Raw genomic sequence first — 16,396 nt, 5'->3', positions numbered from 1 at the left:
TCCAGAGACACTCTGGCAGTCCTCCACAGTCCTCCAGAGATGCTTTGGCACAGTGCCAGAGCATCTCTATGATTGGACCCAACTTTTGCCAGGTGAGCAGGGGGTTGGTGGGCTGGAGGAGGGGGAGAGGGGACCTCAGGAGGCTGGTTACAACAGGGGAATGAGCAGGGGACTGGAGACAGCCCCAGAGACATTCCCCTGCTGTCCCCTGCTCTCCCGAGGCTGGAGATAGCAGGGGAATGTCTCCATAGCAGTCTCTAGCCCGCTTCTCATTCCCCTGTTGTAACCAGCCTCCCGAGGAGAGCTTCTTTCTAAAGTGGAAAGGGTAGAGAAGAGTACCACAAAGTATCATTTGAGGACAGGACAAAATGCCTTTTTAGCTCCTGAAGAGATTAATTTGTTTAGGTAATCAAAAGAAAATCAACAGATAGCTTTATTACTGTGTACAAATAGGCTCACCAGAAGAAAATACCAGGTACCAAAGGGTTCTTAAACCTAGCAGAGAAAGACATGACAAGAACTAGTATCTGGAGGTTCAAGTAAAAAATGAAGCACACATGTTTAAAAGTGATGACGATTAACAACTGCCAAAACAGTTCATTTTCTGTCTTGTGAAGTCTTTAAATCAAGACTGGATGTCTTTCTAGAAGATATACTTTAGTCATATACAAGTTATAGGATAAAATATAGAAAAATCTGGATGAAATTCTGTGGCCTAGGTTATAGGATGTTACTCTTAATGATAATAAAAATATGTTTAATCCACTGTCTTTTATTGTAGTGCTGTCTGTTCTGAGAGTCTCCTTTAAAAGAAGTGAAATAGTATTCCTGATCAACACATACATGTTTTTTGGAGTCAGTAGCTTTTCTTAGGCAACAGGAGAGAAGAAAGACTTTTGTTGCATTCTAGGTAGCTTGGTAACCAATAACATTGAACATCTGGCAGCAGGGTCTTCATGATACGCTACATAAGCCTACTTGTGCCCTAGGGTTCACTGGGACACAAGCGTATTCACTGTCTGCTACCTGAACTAGCTAGATTAAAACTAATTTGGGCATGGATGTGCATAGTACATTGACACCAGCAATTGCAATGTGGTACAACCTGCTTATTAGTGACAGATACCAGGCAAAAAATATTGCTAATAACCAGAGATCGTAGTTATCTCTGATTTTTAAAAATCCCCAATTTTTGGATTAAAAAAAGTAATGCGAACTTTTTCTGTGATTAAAATGAAATAACACTATTATATAGATTTTTTCCATGATTAAAATGAAGCTACATGTCAAGTAACCCTGAGTTGCTGGCCAGGGCAGGTTTTTGTATTGCTGGGGCCAGGACAGGGCAGGTTTTTGTACTGCTGGGGACAGCACAGGTGCTGGCTCTGGGCTCTAGCTTCCCTTGGCTGCAGGTCTGGGAGGAACCGGGCAGGGTTATTTTGCCCCACGTGGCACAATTTGCTCCACAACAAAGTGCATGTCCGAGCATGTAAGCTGAGGCAAAAAGCCCCAGCTCAAATTTGCACCACTTCTATTTGAGCTGCTGCAAGTGCACGTGCTTGCATGTATGGACATGCCCATCAAGCCAGAGGCTCTAGAACCTAGTAGCTGAAGTGCCTTTGATGCTTGTCTCCAAGTATGCTTATGTGTTACACTGCTCAGTATACCTGGGAAGTTTTGAACTTCCACAGCACTAACTGTGATAATTACACCTGAAAGAGGTGTTGACTTTTTCAGTTCACTATAACAGTACCCTTAAAAATAGTAGCTCCAGGTCAGAGTTGAATGAAGAAGGGAAGCCTTCAAGTTTTGGCCCCCTGAGGTTATTTAGTCATGCAGAAAATGAATATTTAGAGCCAGAATTTTTTAACATGGCATATAACAAAAGGTGTTCTATTTGAGAGGGGGGAAAAGATTGTTCTGTACACATGCACATGTGTTAAGACTTTTTTTTTCCTAGCTCACATCTTCTATTCTTTTTTCCAACCATATACATCTCAGATGTATCAACAAAGTATAAAAAGAATTCTGAATACACATGCCAGAACTAGTACACTGACTATTATTTACAGAATCATGGCCTAGCGTTGAGTAATATTTATGATATTCTTATAGGATGTAATTTAACTCAGAAGAAAGAAAACAATAATTTTCCCTGAGATCCAAGAGATTGCTTGTCTCCATGATTCATTTTTCACAGTTCCTACACAGCTGTTAGAAAATGTAAGGTTGTTTTTAAGAAACAGACAGGCATAGATAACCTGTCCATGGTTATCTATGCAAAAAAGGAAATGCAAGAGGTCGAAATTTCACATTCACAGTTTAACTTGGAGGTATTTAAATTGAAAGGAGTTCCAACTTTTCTACATGATTGGGTGATTAGTAGGAACTATATATTTACTAACACTCTGTCTGGTGGTAAATAAATTTAATTTTGATTTTGTTAAACTCTCCTTGTACTTATTTGCAAAGAACATTGGTGTACAAAAACTTTTTTCACATGCCAATTGAGTAGAGGCTATACTTGGATAATTTGCGTCTTTGCTTAGAAGAAATTCAAACAACAGATATTACCAAGCACCACAACTTGCTCATGAAAAAATCATGAATGAAAAGAGCTAGCATTTGTACAAAGGACTGTATTCAATAAATTACAGGAAAAGCTGTGTTATCAATCCAGCACTTTACCATCCAGAATGCTCTATTAACCAGCATCTGCTATAAACGGTATCTGTTGTTTACAGCAGTGGATCAACATGGCAAAAGCAAAACCAGAAGTCCCACCGTGGCACTTCTGTTTTGCCACCACGAGCTGAGTCCCACTTCTTCCTCAAGGACCATGGCCCGGGCCAAAGCAGCCTATGCGGGCCCTCCCTCCCTGTCCCCTGGAACACTGATGCCAGGGAGTGAAAGCCCTGGTGCACCAGACACAGTGGGAGGGGTGGCAGCCTGCTGGGTTGGAGATAAGCTCTCAGACAACCAGCATATTTGATTAACCAGCACCCCCCATTCCCCATGGATGCCGGATAACAGAGCTTTTACTGTATTTACTGCTGATTTAATATTCTTATTAGGTTACAAAAGCCTACATTATTATTACTACTTTTCAGTCAGTATTTCTGCCAATATTATTTTCCTTTTCTGAGCACAGTTTAAGAGGCCAGTAAGAGAACCTTTCAAAACAATTACTTGGATGGAACATAAAACCAAAATGTCTCTTCATTGCATGTAGCCATTAAAAGCAATCCCATAACACTTTATTATTGTTGTTATTTGTATAACTAGTTCTGAAAAGCCCCAGCTGAAATGGAGATCTTATTGCAATAAAACTGAATAAACATACCATAAGGGATATTGCCAGCTTCAAAAAACACTTCAGAAAAACGTGTCTGTAGTGCTTCAGGCAGGGACAAGCTTGTCTTGTTTAGGGGGTTTGACTAGATGAGTTCCTGAGGTGCTTTCTAGCACTGCTTTTCTATAAATCTATTGAACTTACAGTCTAAAATGTCCTATTAGGAGTCCAAAAATAGAAGTAATGTGTGTTTTTCAGCTCGGTAGTTCATGCTCATGGAAGGCACATACACAGAAAATCGAATTGCCCAGTTATATACATATGGCTAAGTAAGTCCCGATATCGTAGCCAGGCCAACAAAGAAACAAACAAAACAAAAACAAACCAATGATTTGGAGGTGTCATATGTAGGAGGAACACCTTCTCAATAAGTTTTAGCTTAGTTTGGGAAGTGGTGAAGTGCTAGAACCTGAATTTTCTCCACTTTTGGGTGATTGCCCTAACCAGTCTAGTTAGGTGCTCACCCAAGGTAGAGAAAATTCAGGTTCTAGCAACCCTTACCCGGCACCTCATCCAGAGGGCATTTGAATCTGCATCCCCTGCTTCTCAAGAAGTTGCTCTAACCACCAGGTTACAAATAGGTTAAGTGGCCTTCTTCTTGAAGGTAGAGAGAGGAGAGGAGAAAGAGACATGTAGGTCCAGTAAGAAAAGAACAAACTGGTGTGTGTGGGATTTAGATGCTCACCTGGATAAGAGGAGGCTCTTGGTTCTAGCCTAGGCCCCTATTCCCAATGGTCCAGAAACTTCCCAAGTGCTGTTTATTCAATAAATATGACATACAAGGTACAGTGCTCACCTTCAAGAGGAAGGCTGGAGAAGTGTTGGGAATCTGAGTATTACTTTACTTTTACAGTGAGAAATTTGTTCATTGCTCTCTTCTAGATATAGATCTCATATAGACCTCACTGGGGTCTGACATATGGTCAAGAGGTTTTACCAATTGAAAAAACTTCCTATTCATTTTGAAATGCTATCCAGTATTTTATAAATGTGGAACAAGAATGAATGTATTAAAAACACATAAGAAGAAATGGCAAAGTTTGTGAAGTAATACTTTCAATCAATTGAATTTGAGCAACATTATGTAACATACACAGTAAACAGTACACACAGAAATTACTTGGATAACTTGCAGCCTTCTGCATACATTGATTTCCACATGTTCCAGAAAGTTCTCTTTTGAGAGAAATTGTAAGGTACTAGAAAAATGTGCATTAGCCTATTTTAATTTCATAGATTTCATAGACATTAGGGCTGGAAGGCACCATGGAAGATCATCGAGTCCAGCCTCCCTGCTCAAAGGGCAGAAAATCAGCTGGGGTCATAGGATCCCAGCAAGATAAGCATCCAATTTGCTCTTGAAGGTGTTCAGTGTAGATGCTTGAACCACCTCCAATGGCAGGCTATTCCAGACCTTGGGGGCTCGCACAGTAAAGAAATTCTTCCTTATGTCCAGCCTGAAATGGTCTTAATATAGTTTATGACTGTTCAACCTCGTCAACCTTGGGGTGCTCTGGTGAACAAATGTTCCCCCAGATACTGGTGGTCACTCCTGATAAACATATAGGTGGCCATCAGATCACCCCTGAGCCTACGCTTTTCCAGGCTAAAGAGCCCCATAGTTCTCAGCCTGTCATCGTAAGGTCTGTTTTCCTGACCTCTGACCATGTGTGTGGCTCTTCTCTGGACTCTCTCAAGCTTCTCCACATCCTTTTTGAATTGTGGAGCCCAAAATTGGATGCAGTACTCCAGCTGCGGCCTCACCAAGGCCGAGTACAAGGGGAGAATGATGTCCCAGGATTTGCTTGAGAAGCATCTATGGATGCAAGCCAGCATTTTGGTCGCTTTAGTAGCCGCAGCATTGCATTGGAGGCTCATATTCATATTGTGGTTAATGATGACCCCCAAGTCTCTTTCTTCTGTAGTGCTAGCCAGCGTAGCACTGCCCAGCCTATAAGGATGCTGCAGGTTTTTCTTCCCAAGGTGGAGAACCTTGCATTTTTCGGTGTTAAACGCCATCAGGTTCTCATCCGCCCATTTGCTGAGCCTGTCCAGGGCAGACTAGATCACCCGCTTGTCTTCTGGTATGGATGCTTTGCCCCAAAGTTTGGTGTCATTGGCAAACTTGGCCAGTCCGCTCCTGACTCCAACGTCCACATCATTAATGAAGATGTTGAACAATATGGGTCCAAGGACAGAGCCTTGGGGGACCCCACTGGTAACATGATGAGTGACTGCCATCAATTACTATCCTCTGGGTCCAACCACGGAGCCAATTTCCCAGCCAGCGGATTGTGGTGGACCCAAGGCCACAACTGGCCAGTTTCGCCAAGAGGTGATCATGGGATAACAGATTGAAGGCTTTTTTGAAGTCAAGATATATGACTTCTCCCTTGTCCAGGTGATAGGTCACCTGGTAATAGAAGGAAATGAGATTGGTCAAGCAAGACCTACCTGCAACAAACCCATGCTGGCTATCCCTTAGGATGTTCGCATCGGCCAGTCCATTAAAGATGGCCTCTTTAATAAACTTTTCTAAAATCTTCCCGGGATAGAAGTCAGGTTGATGGGCCTGTAGTTAGCCGGATCCACTTTCCTCCCTTTCTTGAAGATAGGCACCACATTGGCCCTCTTCCGGTCTTCAGGCACTACACTAGAGCACCAGGAGTACTCAAAGATCTGTGCCAAAGGCTGAGCTATGAAAATTGCCAGCTCCTTGAGTACCCTGGGGTGTAGATTGTCAGGGCCAGATGACTTGAAGGTATCCAGCCTCTCAAGGTGTTCCTTTATGAGGTCAGCATTGATCCTCACCCGGATCTCCCTGACCCATAACGGGCATGGACGTCCCATGGGACTGATGAAAGACTGACGCAAAGTACCTATTTAATAGGTTGGCTTTTTTCCTGGGCGTCAGTGGTCCCATCTGGTTCAGCAAGGGTCCAATGTTGCCCTTGCTTTTCCTCCAGCTCCCCACATATCTGAAAAAGGACTTTTTATTGTCCTTGATGCTTGAAGCTAGTGGAAGTTTAGTTGCAGCCTTGGCTTTCCTGGTTTGCTCCCTGCAGGACCACATCAGTGCAGAATAATCCTCCTTGGAGGTGAATCCCGTCCTCCATCCTTTGTAGGCTTTTCTTTTTAGCCTTACGAGGTCTGCTAGGTCCCTGGAGTGCCGGGGGGCTGCTGTGCCCTCTTGCTGCCTTTCCTCCAAGATGGAATAGGTTTAGCTTGTGCATTGAGGATAACTCCCTTGAGGAGCAACCACTCTTCTTGAACTCCCCTCTCCCTGGGCGTCATGGTCCCTTAGGGCCTGACTGTGCATTAGCTAAACAGCATGGCTTTTTGTGATGCTTTAATGTACATTGAAATAGGCTTATAAATATTAAAATAGACTAATGCTTATTAAAGCGCATGTGTAGATGTGCCTACTGAGGAATGTCCTATTACTGATCCAGACTTCACATGTGGGCTTAGGTAAGCCATGTAGAGTCAGATCCAAATCAAACTTGCAGGGGCCTAATTATGTTTGGGTACCTAAGTCACAAAAAAAAAAAAAAAAAAAAAAAAAATCAACCCAAAACAACCTCAATATCCGTTAGTTTACTTGTTTCCATTTGGGCTTGAAAAGTTCCTTAGGGCCAGGTACAGGCATTTTATTGGTATAAGGGAATGGGAACCAGTCTATACCCATAACACAACAGAAGCTTGGTACAATAGACTTGTTGAAGTCCAGTCTAAGATTTGCACGCACACCCCTCCCTCCCAAAGGGTGAATGTGTGTTCTCTTCACTGCCAATCTAAACTATACCATGTACAGAAAACTGTGTAACTTAGATGGATTCTGCCTCAGTCTTTTTAAATACCTGTACTTAGCCTAGCTGTCTAGACTTGGGCTCCATTACATAATCAGAAATCATTCAGATAACTAATCTCCTTCATACCTATCTAAACTCTCTTGCATTCTAAATTAGTGTGGGAGGGAGCAAAAGCTGTAGACGTTAGCTGTAATGAGTTTCTTCAGTAAGAAACTCTCATGCTTAAATAACAAAAAATATTCATCAGTTCTTGATCTTTCCAAAGGAAAAAAAAGAAAGATAGAGGACAGGAAAAAGTCCAGCTTTTGATCAGATAAACAATTATATTGTTTTAGACTAGGAAAGAAGAGGAATAATCGTGAATCCATTGAAATTGTTTAGTTTGTCTCTTACAGTAAGTGGAAGCTAAACCAGGGCAGTTAATCCTTGACTAGAACTGAGATTAAATTACTGTGGGTTAGTTGCATTTAGTGCAGGATAAAAGCAGATAAATTAAACAAAACAGATCAGCTGACACACACTCATGAGTATTCATCTGCCCATAAAGCCCAAGCTATAAAAGGTATGGTTCAGGTAGAATCTGCCATTTGTAATCCATTCTGACAGTGGCATATAAGATTTTCTCACCATTATTCATCAAGCAAACTTCATAAAATTTGCTTTAAAAGTCCATCGGATTACATTATTTTCATTTATTGTCAAATTGAGATTTTTTTTTCACTTTCTCTTAGAAAAATGGACTATCTAGTTTTGTATTGGGTGTATTTTTTGCTCTTTCTATAGGGAAGCAATTGCCTATATTTAAATGTCAAATGTCCAAATAAATGTCATCTTCAAATGTCCTTTCCAAATGCTATGTAGAGCTTGTTGAACATAAGAATAATTGAGTAATAGATCATGACAGTCACTGTCCAGCACTGAACTCCAAGGCATGTGCTTGTACCTGTGTGAAGCCTCAGTGAAGCCATTCAGTGCTAGCACTGCAGTGTGGAATGTAAGTGTACATGCCATTGATTTCAGAAGAATGACTTGTATACACGTATCAGATAATAGATGATAGTAGTAAAGGGAGAAAAAAATAAGAATCCTTGTATCCATGGTAGAAAATGTTTGCAGTGGGCACCTCTACATCTGCAATTAATGTGACTGAAAAATCTCTGGTGCAATTTGAACTGGAGTAAACTAATCCCAACATCACTGTTTACATGTGCATTTAAGCACAGTAATTTACTTCTTTGTTGGATAGTACCTGTATTTGATGGGAATATACTATGGTGGAGTAAATTAATCTAGTGTAACCTAATAGTGGTACACGTGTAGGTGGTGACACTTTATTGTGCTGTATACTTAGTCTACTGCACAGTAAAGTGCATGGGTAGATGTGCCTGTAGTGATCCTACCATGTAACCTCCAGCCTATTTAGCCTCAACTAAAATGGGTCAAGAGGCCCTGAAGTCCCTACAGACACATGATTGGATTAATAATAGTCAGGAACAACCAAACCCCATATATAATAGTCAGGAACAACCAAACCCCATATATATCTATCTGGCTCAGGGGAAGCAGTAAGCATGTGGAAGGGGGTGGGCTCACCTTTTCATTTCTCACCAGTGAACTCGTTTCCTCCTAGGGATGGCCATGACCTGCTGATTTTGTCAGATTTCTTACTCTTTGGGTCCATCTACACAAGGCACTAACTGTACAGTAACCTAGTAATATTGTACAGTAGCACACAACAGCACAAACAGTGCTAATACACTACTGCACAGTATTATTAGTAATTAGTAATGCCAGTTACTGGGCATTAATTTAGTACTTGATTATATAAGTACTAAACATAATGCACAGTAACTGTGGTACATTAATGAATGTGTGGACGCACCCTTTGAGTCAGATTCATAACACTATCCAAAACAGGTAGCTTCTTTATATGTTTTCTTTTTTGAAACAGTGGATGAATAATTTTTCTCACTACAGGCTTTGCATTAAAAGGGAAACAAAACTAGTGTTACTAACAACATTAAAAATGCATTTTACCAAGTATAATAACAATACCCTTTAAACAATGAAGGCAGTTTAAATGTGTCCAGGATGGTTTTTTTATGCATTCTTCTGTGAATCTTATATCTAAGGGTACTCAATTAAAAAACAACAACAACAACAACAAAACTCCCCCCCCGAAAAGCAAAAACAAAAAAAAATTCCTCAGAATGAATGTATGTTTATAATTTTTGGGGGGTGTGAGGGAGTGGAAGGGGAGTCAATAAAGGATGAAAATACCCATTTTTGTATTTCAGCTCTAAATGTATTTCTAAAAATCTCAGCTATTTTTTCCACAGAAAAATAGGCTCAGATTACTGCTTTGTAAGAAAGGTTTGTACTGGAGCTTGATTCTAGTTGGAATAGCAGTTGGGGAAATGTTTGACCTCCTTAGGAAAATGTGCAAATTCTAACCTTTAAAAATTCCCCAGTTTACCACAAGGGATGCTAAGTGTGTCTCTTACCCTGCTTGTTTAAAAACTAAGATATACAATGGGATTTGTTGTGTAGGATTGTAAAGTCTAAGTGATGTCAGCTGGTATTTTATGTAGGAACCAACTTAGTCTAAAATGGAACTTATTTAACATTCTAGACAAAAAAAAGTGTTGTTCCTTTGTTCTGATTTCATTTTGTAAGTGCAAAGACTGAAGGGTACACAACTGACATCCCTGGAGTTTGAAGCACTGTTTTTATTCAAAGAGCTGATACTATACAGGTCTTATACTGATCCCTGGGCATGTCTACATGTGCCTTAATGCACTGTTGCACATTAAGTTTAGTACCTCTAATATTAGGTACTACATAAATGTGCATTAGGCTGCCCTGATGTGCAATAGCAAAAGCGCACGTCTTTTTAATGATGTTAATGTGCAGTAGCCTATTTCTACTGAACATTAGCATATTAGCACTGGGTTTTTTTGATGCTTTAATGTACAGTAGAATAAGTTACTGTGCATTAAAGTGCACGGGTAGATGCACCTACTGTGTCCTTATCTAAATCTGCATTACTTACTTTTAAAGGTTATTTAGTTTCCATGTTTATCAAATTGTTGGTATCTCTCATGAGGTTGTTAGTTTTTCCCAGTTCAAAGGGAGATGTTTACAGTCTGAACAACTGGCTATTGGAATCTGGACTGAGACTATTGAACTCATTATCAGAGCATAGCAGCCACTGGATGTCAAAACCATGTGATTTCCGCTCTTCAACAATCTATGTTGTAGCTGAATGCACTGTATGGAAGCAAAATGTTGTATGTATATTGTAATCTTAGTCCCCTGACCTTTTAGAGTAGTATTGCAAGCCCATACGTGATGCAACTGGACTTAAGGATGTTCTTCATGACTTTTAGGAGTAGTTTAATTTGTTTCAGGAGGTCCCAGTATTAAATTCTTCTCTCAAGGTGTCTTTTTGTTTATGTCCAGACATCTTCAAATTCCTACAGAGAAGCACACCTAAGCTGATCAGTCATAATCTTCACCTGTCTGTAGTGTACATCTTGATGTATTGATCTGTTTTCTTTAGAAAGTTCTTAAGAGTTCACTAGAAAATAAAATAATGTTGTGTAGGACTTTTAAAATACCTTTATTAAATTTAATAATGAAGTATATCCCTACCTTAGAATTATGAAAGACTATTGACAATGTATAAGAATTCTCTCATTACCAAGATTCTAGAATCATTTCTATAAAACTCTGCTGGCTTCATCCTTCATGAACCTTGGTTAGGGCAATATCTATGTAATGCCTGTGCATACCCTAAAGTGAGTTCATCCCTGACAGATCCTCCCCCACCCCAGACTGCTCTGAAAACCTCCAAAGAAAGGAATGCCTAAAGTTTCCTAGATAGCCTGCTCTAGTGCTTAACCATATACCTAATTTCCTAATAACTAACCTAAATCATTCTTGTTACAAATTCAGCAGATATAATTCTTGTCCTACCCAAGTGGAATAGAAAACAATTAATCATTGTTTTCTTTATAACAAATTTTACATATTTGGATACTGCTCTGTTATACTGTTACTGTTACATCCCGCTTAGTCATCTGTTTTGTAGACCAAATAAACCCAGTTCTTTCACTCTTTTCTCATAGGTCATTTTCCTGACCCTCTTCATTCTATTGCTCTCCAGTGTGTATACATCTTTCTTAAAGGGTGATGCCTGAATTGGACACAGTATTCCAAGCACCACCACAAAGAACAGAGCAATTCTCTACCTTTTCCTACTTGTACATACAAATACGTTTTATTTTGTAGATGTATAATGTAAGGGCCTGGAGGACAAACCTTATGAGGAAAGACTAAGGGATCTGGGATTATTCAGACTGGGGAAGACTTGAGGGAGGAATTGGTGGCCTCTATAAGTATGTAAGGGGTGAACAGAAATCTGTTCACTAGGGCGCCCCGAGGGAAGACGAGCAAAGGCTATAAACCTGGAATAGTCTTCCCAAGGAGGTGGCGCAGTCCCCAACTCAAGAGGAGACTGGACAAACTCCTTGATAGAGTCGTTTGATTTCAGCAGTATTCCTGCCCAGAGCAGGGGGGCTGAACTCGATCTCTTTTGAGGTCCCTTCTGGCCCTTAATTTCTATGATTTTATGATATGATTCAATGACATACCTCCTTTATAAAACATTTTGCAATCCACAGATGAAAAGTTTACCATATAATCTAGATGTCACTATATAAAAGTGAGGTATTATCATATTTTAAAGTTATTGTATTAATTATCCCCATCCCTTGCATTCACTCATAATCATTAAATAGTTAATATTTAGCAATGACATGACATTTGAGTAAATGGTTCCATTGCTTTTACATGAGAACCAGACAGCCCAGGACACAAGCTGAAAAAAGAACAGGTTGTCTAAAACCAAATTAAACTCTGTTTGGTTTGATTGGCCAGTAATACTGAGAGAAAAGATCATGCTGGGATTAATTGGGTGCATCTACACATTCACTATTGCACTTTAGGTAATGAGCATTAACTCTAGTACCTCTGAGTGCCTATACAAGAGCAGGAAGGCTGCTTCAACACACTGAAAGTCTAGAGCATCAGAGCAGACTCAATTAACTGAGTTTGCTGGAGCATGGCAATTATTGTGCTCCAGCAGCCTCCCGCATCTCATGTATCAGTATCCCTGTGCTGTAAAATGGTGGCAGAGGCACTTTATCTAAAGCTTGTTCAACAAACTTTAAATAAAGTGTCCCCACTGCCATTTTGAAGCATGGGGTGCTGATGCACAATGCTCTGGGCACGTTAATTAGAATGGCTCTTGAATACAGTCTAAGTAAAATGCCCCCCAACATACGCTCCTGGAGCATGTGTATAAATGCCCTACATGTAAGGAGCATTTTTAGGAGCATTACATGGTAGGAACAATACCTTTGGCCTACTTAAACCCACCTAAAATGCCTGGTACATTGGAATTTGGGGAGATGGTTCAGGTTACTAATAAGGTTGTGGCCTGACACTTAAATCCATCTCTGTTTTCCTTCTCCTGTGCATGCCTTTTTCAAGGATCTTAAAACAATCAAAGAGAGTAAACTGGTGAAGCAAACCTCTCAAAAGAAAATGAATTCTTTACAAATGTAGACCCTGATCCAAAGTTCTCCAAAGTCAATGGGGCTGTATCCACTGACTTCAGTGAAATCTGGAACAGGGTCATACAATACTGAGTATAAAAGGCCCATATACAGGGAAGTGCTTAAGAATGTAATCCAAATAATCCAAAGCATGTAATCCAAATAAACTCAGTAGAGCTATTCAGTTGTTTAAAGTTAAGCTTGTATATAAGTGTTCTCCTTTGTCATGACTATATAGGAATTTTCTTTTTTCCCACTTACATCCAAACCTATTTTTTTACTATGGCTCCTTTACATAGGTAAATGTAATTTATATTAACTTCAAAGCATATTTACATTGCCAACATGTGGAAAAACCCTTAGTATAACAAAGCTTTACGATTTATATTGCCTGATGCAACCAAGTGTTTAATAGAACACAGGCTTCAATATCTTGGTACTTATTGTTTGAAGGATTCAAAAGCTTCAATATCTTGGTACTTATTGTTTGAAGGATTCAAAATAACAGACATTTTCAACAAAATGAACTGTTTTGTAGATAAGTTTGATGTAGGCTTTATAAAGATTAGAAACTCCAGGCCAAACAGAATGCAATGTCCAGGCAAGAGGATAAACAAAATACAAGACATTCCAAATAGAGGATAAAAGAAAACCCTTTCAAACTTAAAAAAATTCCCTCTCTCTCAAACTTGTCTGAAGTTGCAAAAGATTCAGCAAAACCTCAAGTTATTGGAAAACTTTGTTGCGTGTCTTTTAGAAGTGATTTCCTTCCCTCCTCTTAGATCGTCTCTTAAAACAGCTGTTCACTTTTATGACCCTGTTCCATCTCTTCTCTCCCTGATTTCTATTATTTTAAATGGTTATAAAGACTGCTGCAACTGCTGTGCAGGCTGTGAACATGCTGCACACTGTGCAAATTGTTTCTCAGAAAGCAGAACTTACTGCCAGCGACTAATAGAGAGGTACTTCTAATGGAGCTAGTTCAAACAATGCAAAGGAGAGACGGATGGCAGGAACATACGTTGGAAGACATTTAATAAGATGAGAAATGGCTGTTGCAACCTGTCCAAGTCTCAAGAGCCAATATGCAGTGGTTTGGGATTTTTAAATGAAAATGAGTCCCAAATAGTCTTTTTGTTTTCAAACATGGGAGGGGACTCTTCAAATGCAAGTTATGCATCTCATCCAGCTCTTAAACGAAGTTCACTTAGTTTAAAAGAGTTCACTAACTGAGCTATTTAAAAGTGATTACTTCTTTTGGGTACTTCATATTCTTGATACACAACTTATGCATTGAAGTATTATTTTATGATTAGAGAACACTGAGTTCCAGGTCTTTGAAAATCAAAACCATTTAAATTACCTGAAAATGAGCATCCAAAAATGGACACATGGAATCATTGGGCCCATTTGAAAATCTTGACCATATTTTCTATGAGATAAATTTATAAAATAGTTTCTAAAAATAAACAAGTCATTCCAATGGGCTGAATTCTCAACCATTCACCATAGTTACATTCCTTGAGTTCAAGGAACCAGACTGAACTAAATTACACTCATCAAGGAACTGACCTAATATATTTACATTCTCAAATGAATTAGTTGACATTTATCACATGTAGATACAAGCTAATACTTAATCTATAAAATTTTTAAAAATAAATATTCTCGGATTTTACACACATTTTACAAAATGGATAAATGAAAGCTTGTTCAATAAGCAGCAGCATTTACTATATTAAAAACTGAACTGATTTTGTTGAGAATTTAGGATGTCCAACAAATACAGGATAGAAAAGAAGATAAACTGAATGGTAATCAAGAGGAAGATGAAAGAACCTAGGGGTGGGCAAAATAGCACCTGTGGAGGGGCTTTGTCTGGCTCACGGTAGATCCCTTGGTCCCGCCTGGCCCAGGCATCATCCTACAGTGGCACATCCTGCCACCCCCTAGGCACGAAGCAGGGCTAGGGCAGCTTCATGCTGGACTGCCTTTCTAGGCAGCCCAGGTGGTGACAGCTTCTGGGTGAAGCCCCGTGGTATTGGTGGGGATGAATTCACAGCCCTGACCTGCCCCATGCCTGCTGCAGATTTGCCTGCTCATGTTGAGCAGCTGTAGCAACAACAGTGCTGGTGCGGCAGAAATGTGCTCCATGCAAGGGAAAAGCAGCCTCTCTGCCTCAGAGCTGCCCAGTGCTTCCTGCAGCAGCTGCATGGAGCCCACATGAAGCTGCCCTGCACTGTCAATGCTACCTCCAAGCTGCCCCATGAGGCAGCAGGGGAAGTGCAGAGAAGCCACAGAGCAGCCAGATGCGGACTCCATATAGCTGCTGCAGGAGGGGCCACTTTTCCCCCGGCAGAGCCACTTTCCCCTGCATAGAGGACACTTCTGCCCCATCAGTGCTGCTATTGCTGCAGCTATTCAGTGTGATCAGGTGAGTCTGCAGCAGGTTGGGGTTGTGCACAGGTCCCTGCCAGGACTGCAAGGCAGTCCAGCGTGAAGCCATCCCAGCCCCACTGTGTGCCCAGGGGGCAGTAGGACACACCACAGGCAGGTGGTGAGGAGCACACATGGTGGCCAGAGCAGGGCTATGCACGTGTCTTGTTTATGTGCTCTTGCCGGGGTCATTCTGGAGAGGGCGTGGGGCATGCTGGGGCTGCATGCTGCTGGCAGTGGCAGGGAGGTGCCACAGGGCATGCAGCTTTGTTATGGGGTGGAAGCTGGTGCTGACCAGGTCAGGGGTGCATGCAGGGGGCTCCCATGCATACCCCACCATACTCACAAACCGGCCCCCGCAAACTCCACAACCACACTCTCTCCCACACGCAACCATATACCCCACAAACACTGCACTGCCCCCACACCCCTCCTCACATGCACCCCCTACACACACCCATTGGTCTCTGGGGGGGAGTCCCACTCACACTACCTTCACACCTCATGACACAGATTCATCCACACTCCCCACACACACCCAGCCACCCCCCATACACACCCCACAAACCCCATACCCACCCACCCACATCCACACATCCCAACAAACACAGCCCCCACAAGCTCTCCATACCCACACATCCACACATACCCCCACACCCTTCCCCACATACACCCACTTGCCCCCACAAACCTCATACCCACCCATCCATCTACACCTCCCCCAGTAAGACTTCATTTTGTGCTATTATGCAATCACCTCTATATATACACAATGCAAACACATACAAATCAGGACAAAAACATCTGTGTGGGACTTCTGGTACCAAGATGGCAACTAGAGGCCAGGGCACCTGTCAAGGGTCAAGGCTACCCCTCAGGGGCCAGGCCCTCGACAGCTCACCAAAATTTGTGAAGTGGCCCTCCAGCCAAAATAATTGACTGCTCTTGAAATAACCAATGATTTTCAAAAGCCTGATTGTTTAAATGTTTTGCTGCAGTGCAAAAACAAGATGGAATTCAATGTCACAAAGACATGACATGAAACAAATCCTTTTAGTTCAAGATATAACTAACTGTAGAAAGTTGCTATCATGGAAAGTAAGTGAGAACACTAGGTTCAGTAAAAATGTTTAAAATTTTAGATCAGTCACTCCTTGTGCTTCAGGATGGTTGAT

General features: G+C 41.1%; 1 long non-coding RNA gene across 1 annotated transcript in view; it reads right to left on the bottom strand.

Moving 5' to 3' along the window:
- Positions 1–16,396, bottom strand: part of LOC149865928 (uncharacterized) — a 36,488-nt gene that overhangs the window by 19,824 nt on the left and 268 nt on the right. The window lies entirely within an intron of this gene.

The sequence above is a fragment of the Crocodylus siamensis genome, chromosome 4 (assembly GCF_052110815.1).
Source record: "Crocodylus siamensis isolate JL-2025a chromosome 4, ASM5211081v1, whole genome shotgun sequence".
In the NCBI taxonomy this organism is placed as follows: domain Eukaryota; kingdom Metazoa; phylum Chordata; order Crocodylia; family Crocodylidae; genus Crocodylus; species Crocodylus siamensis.
The sequence above is the reverse complement of the archived record's forward strand: the minus strand, read 5'-3'. Positions and strand labels throughout refer to the sequence as shown.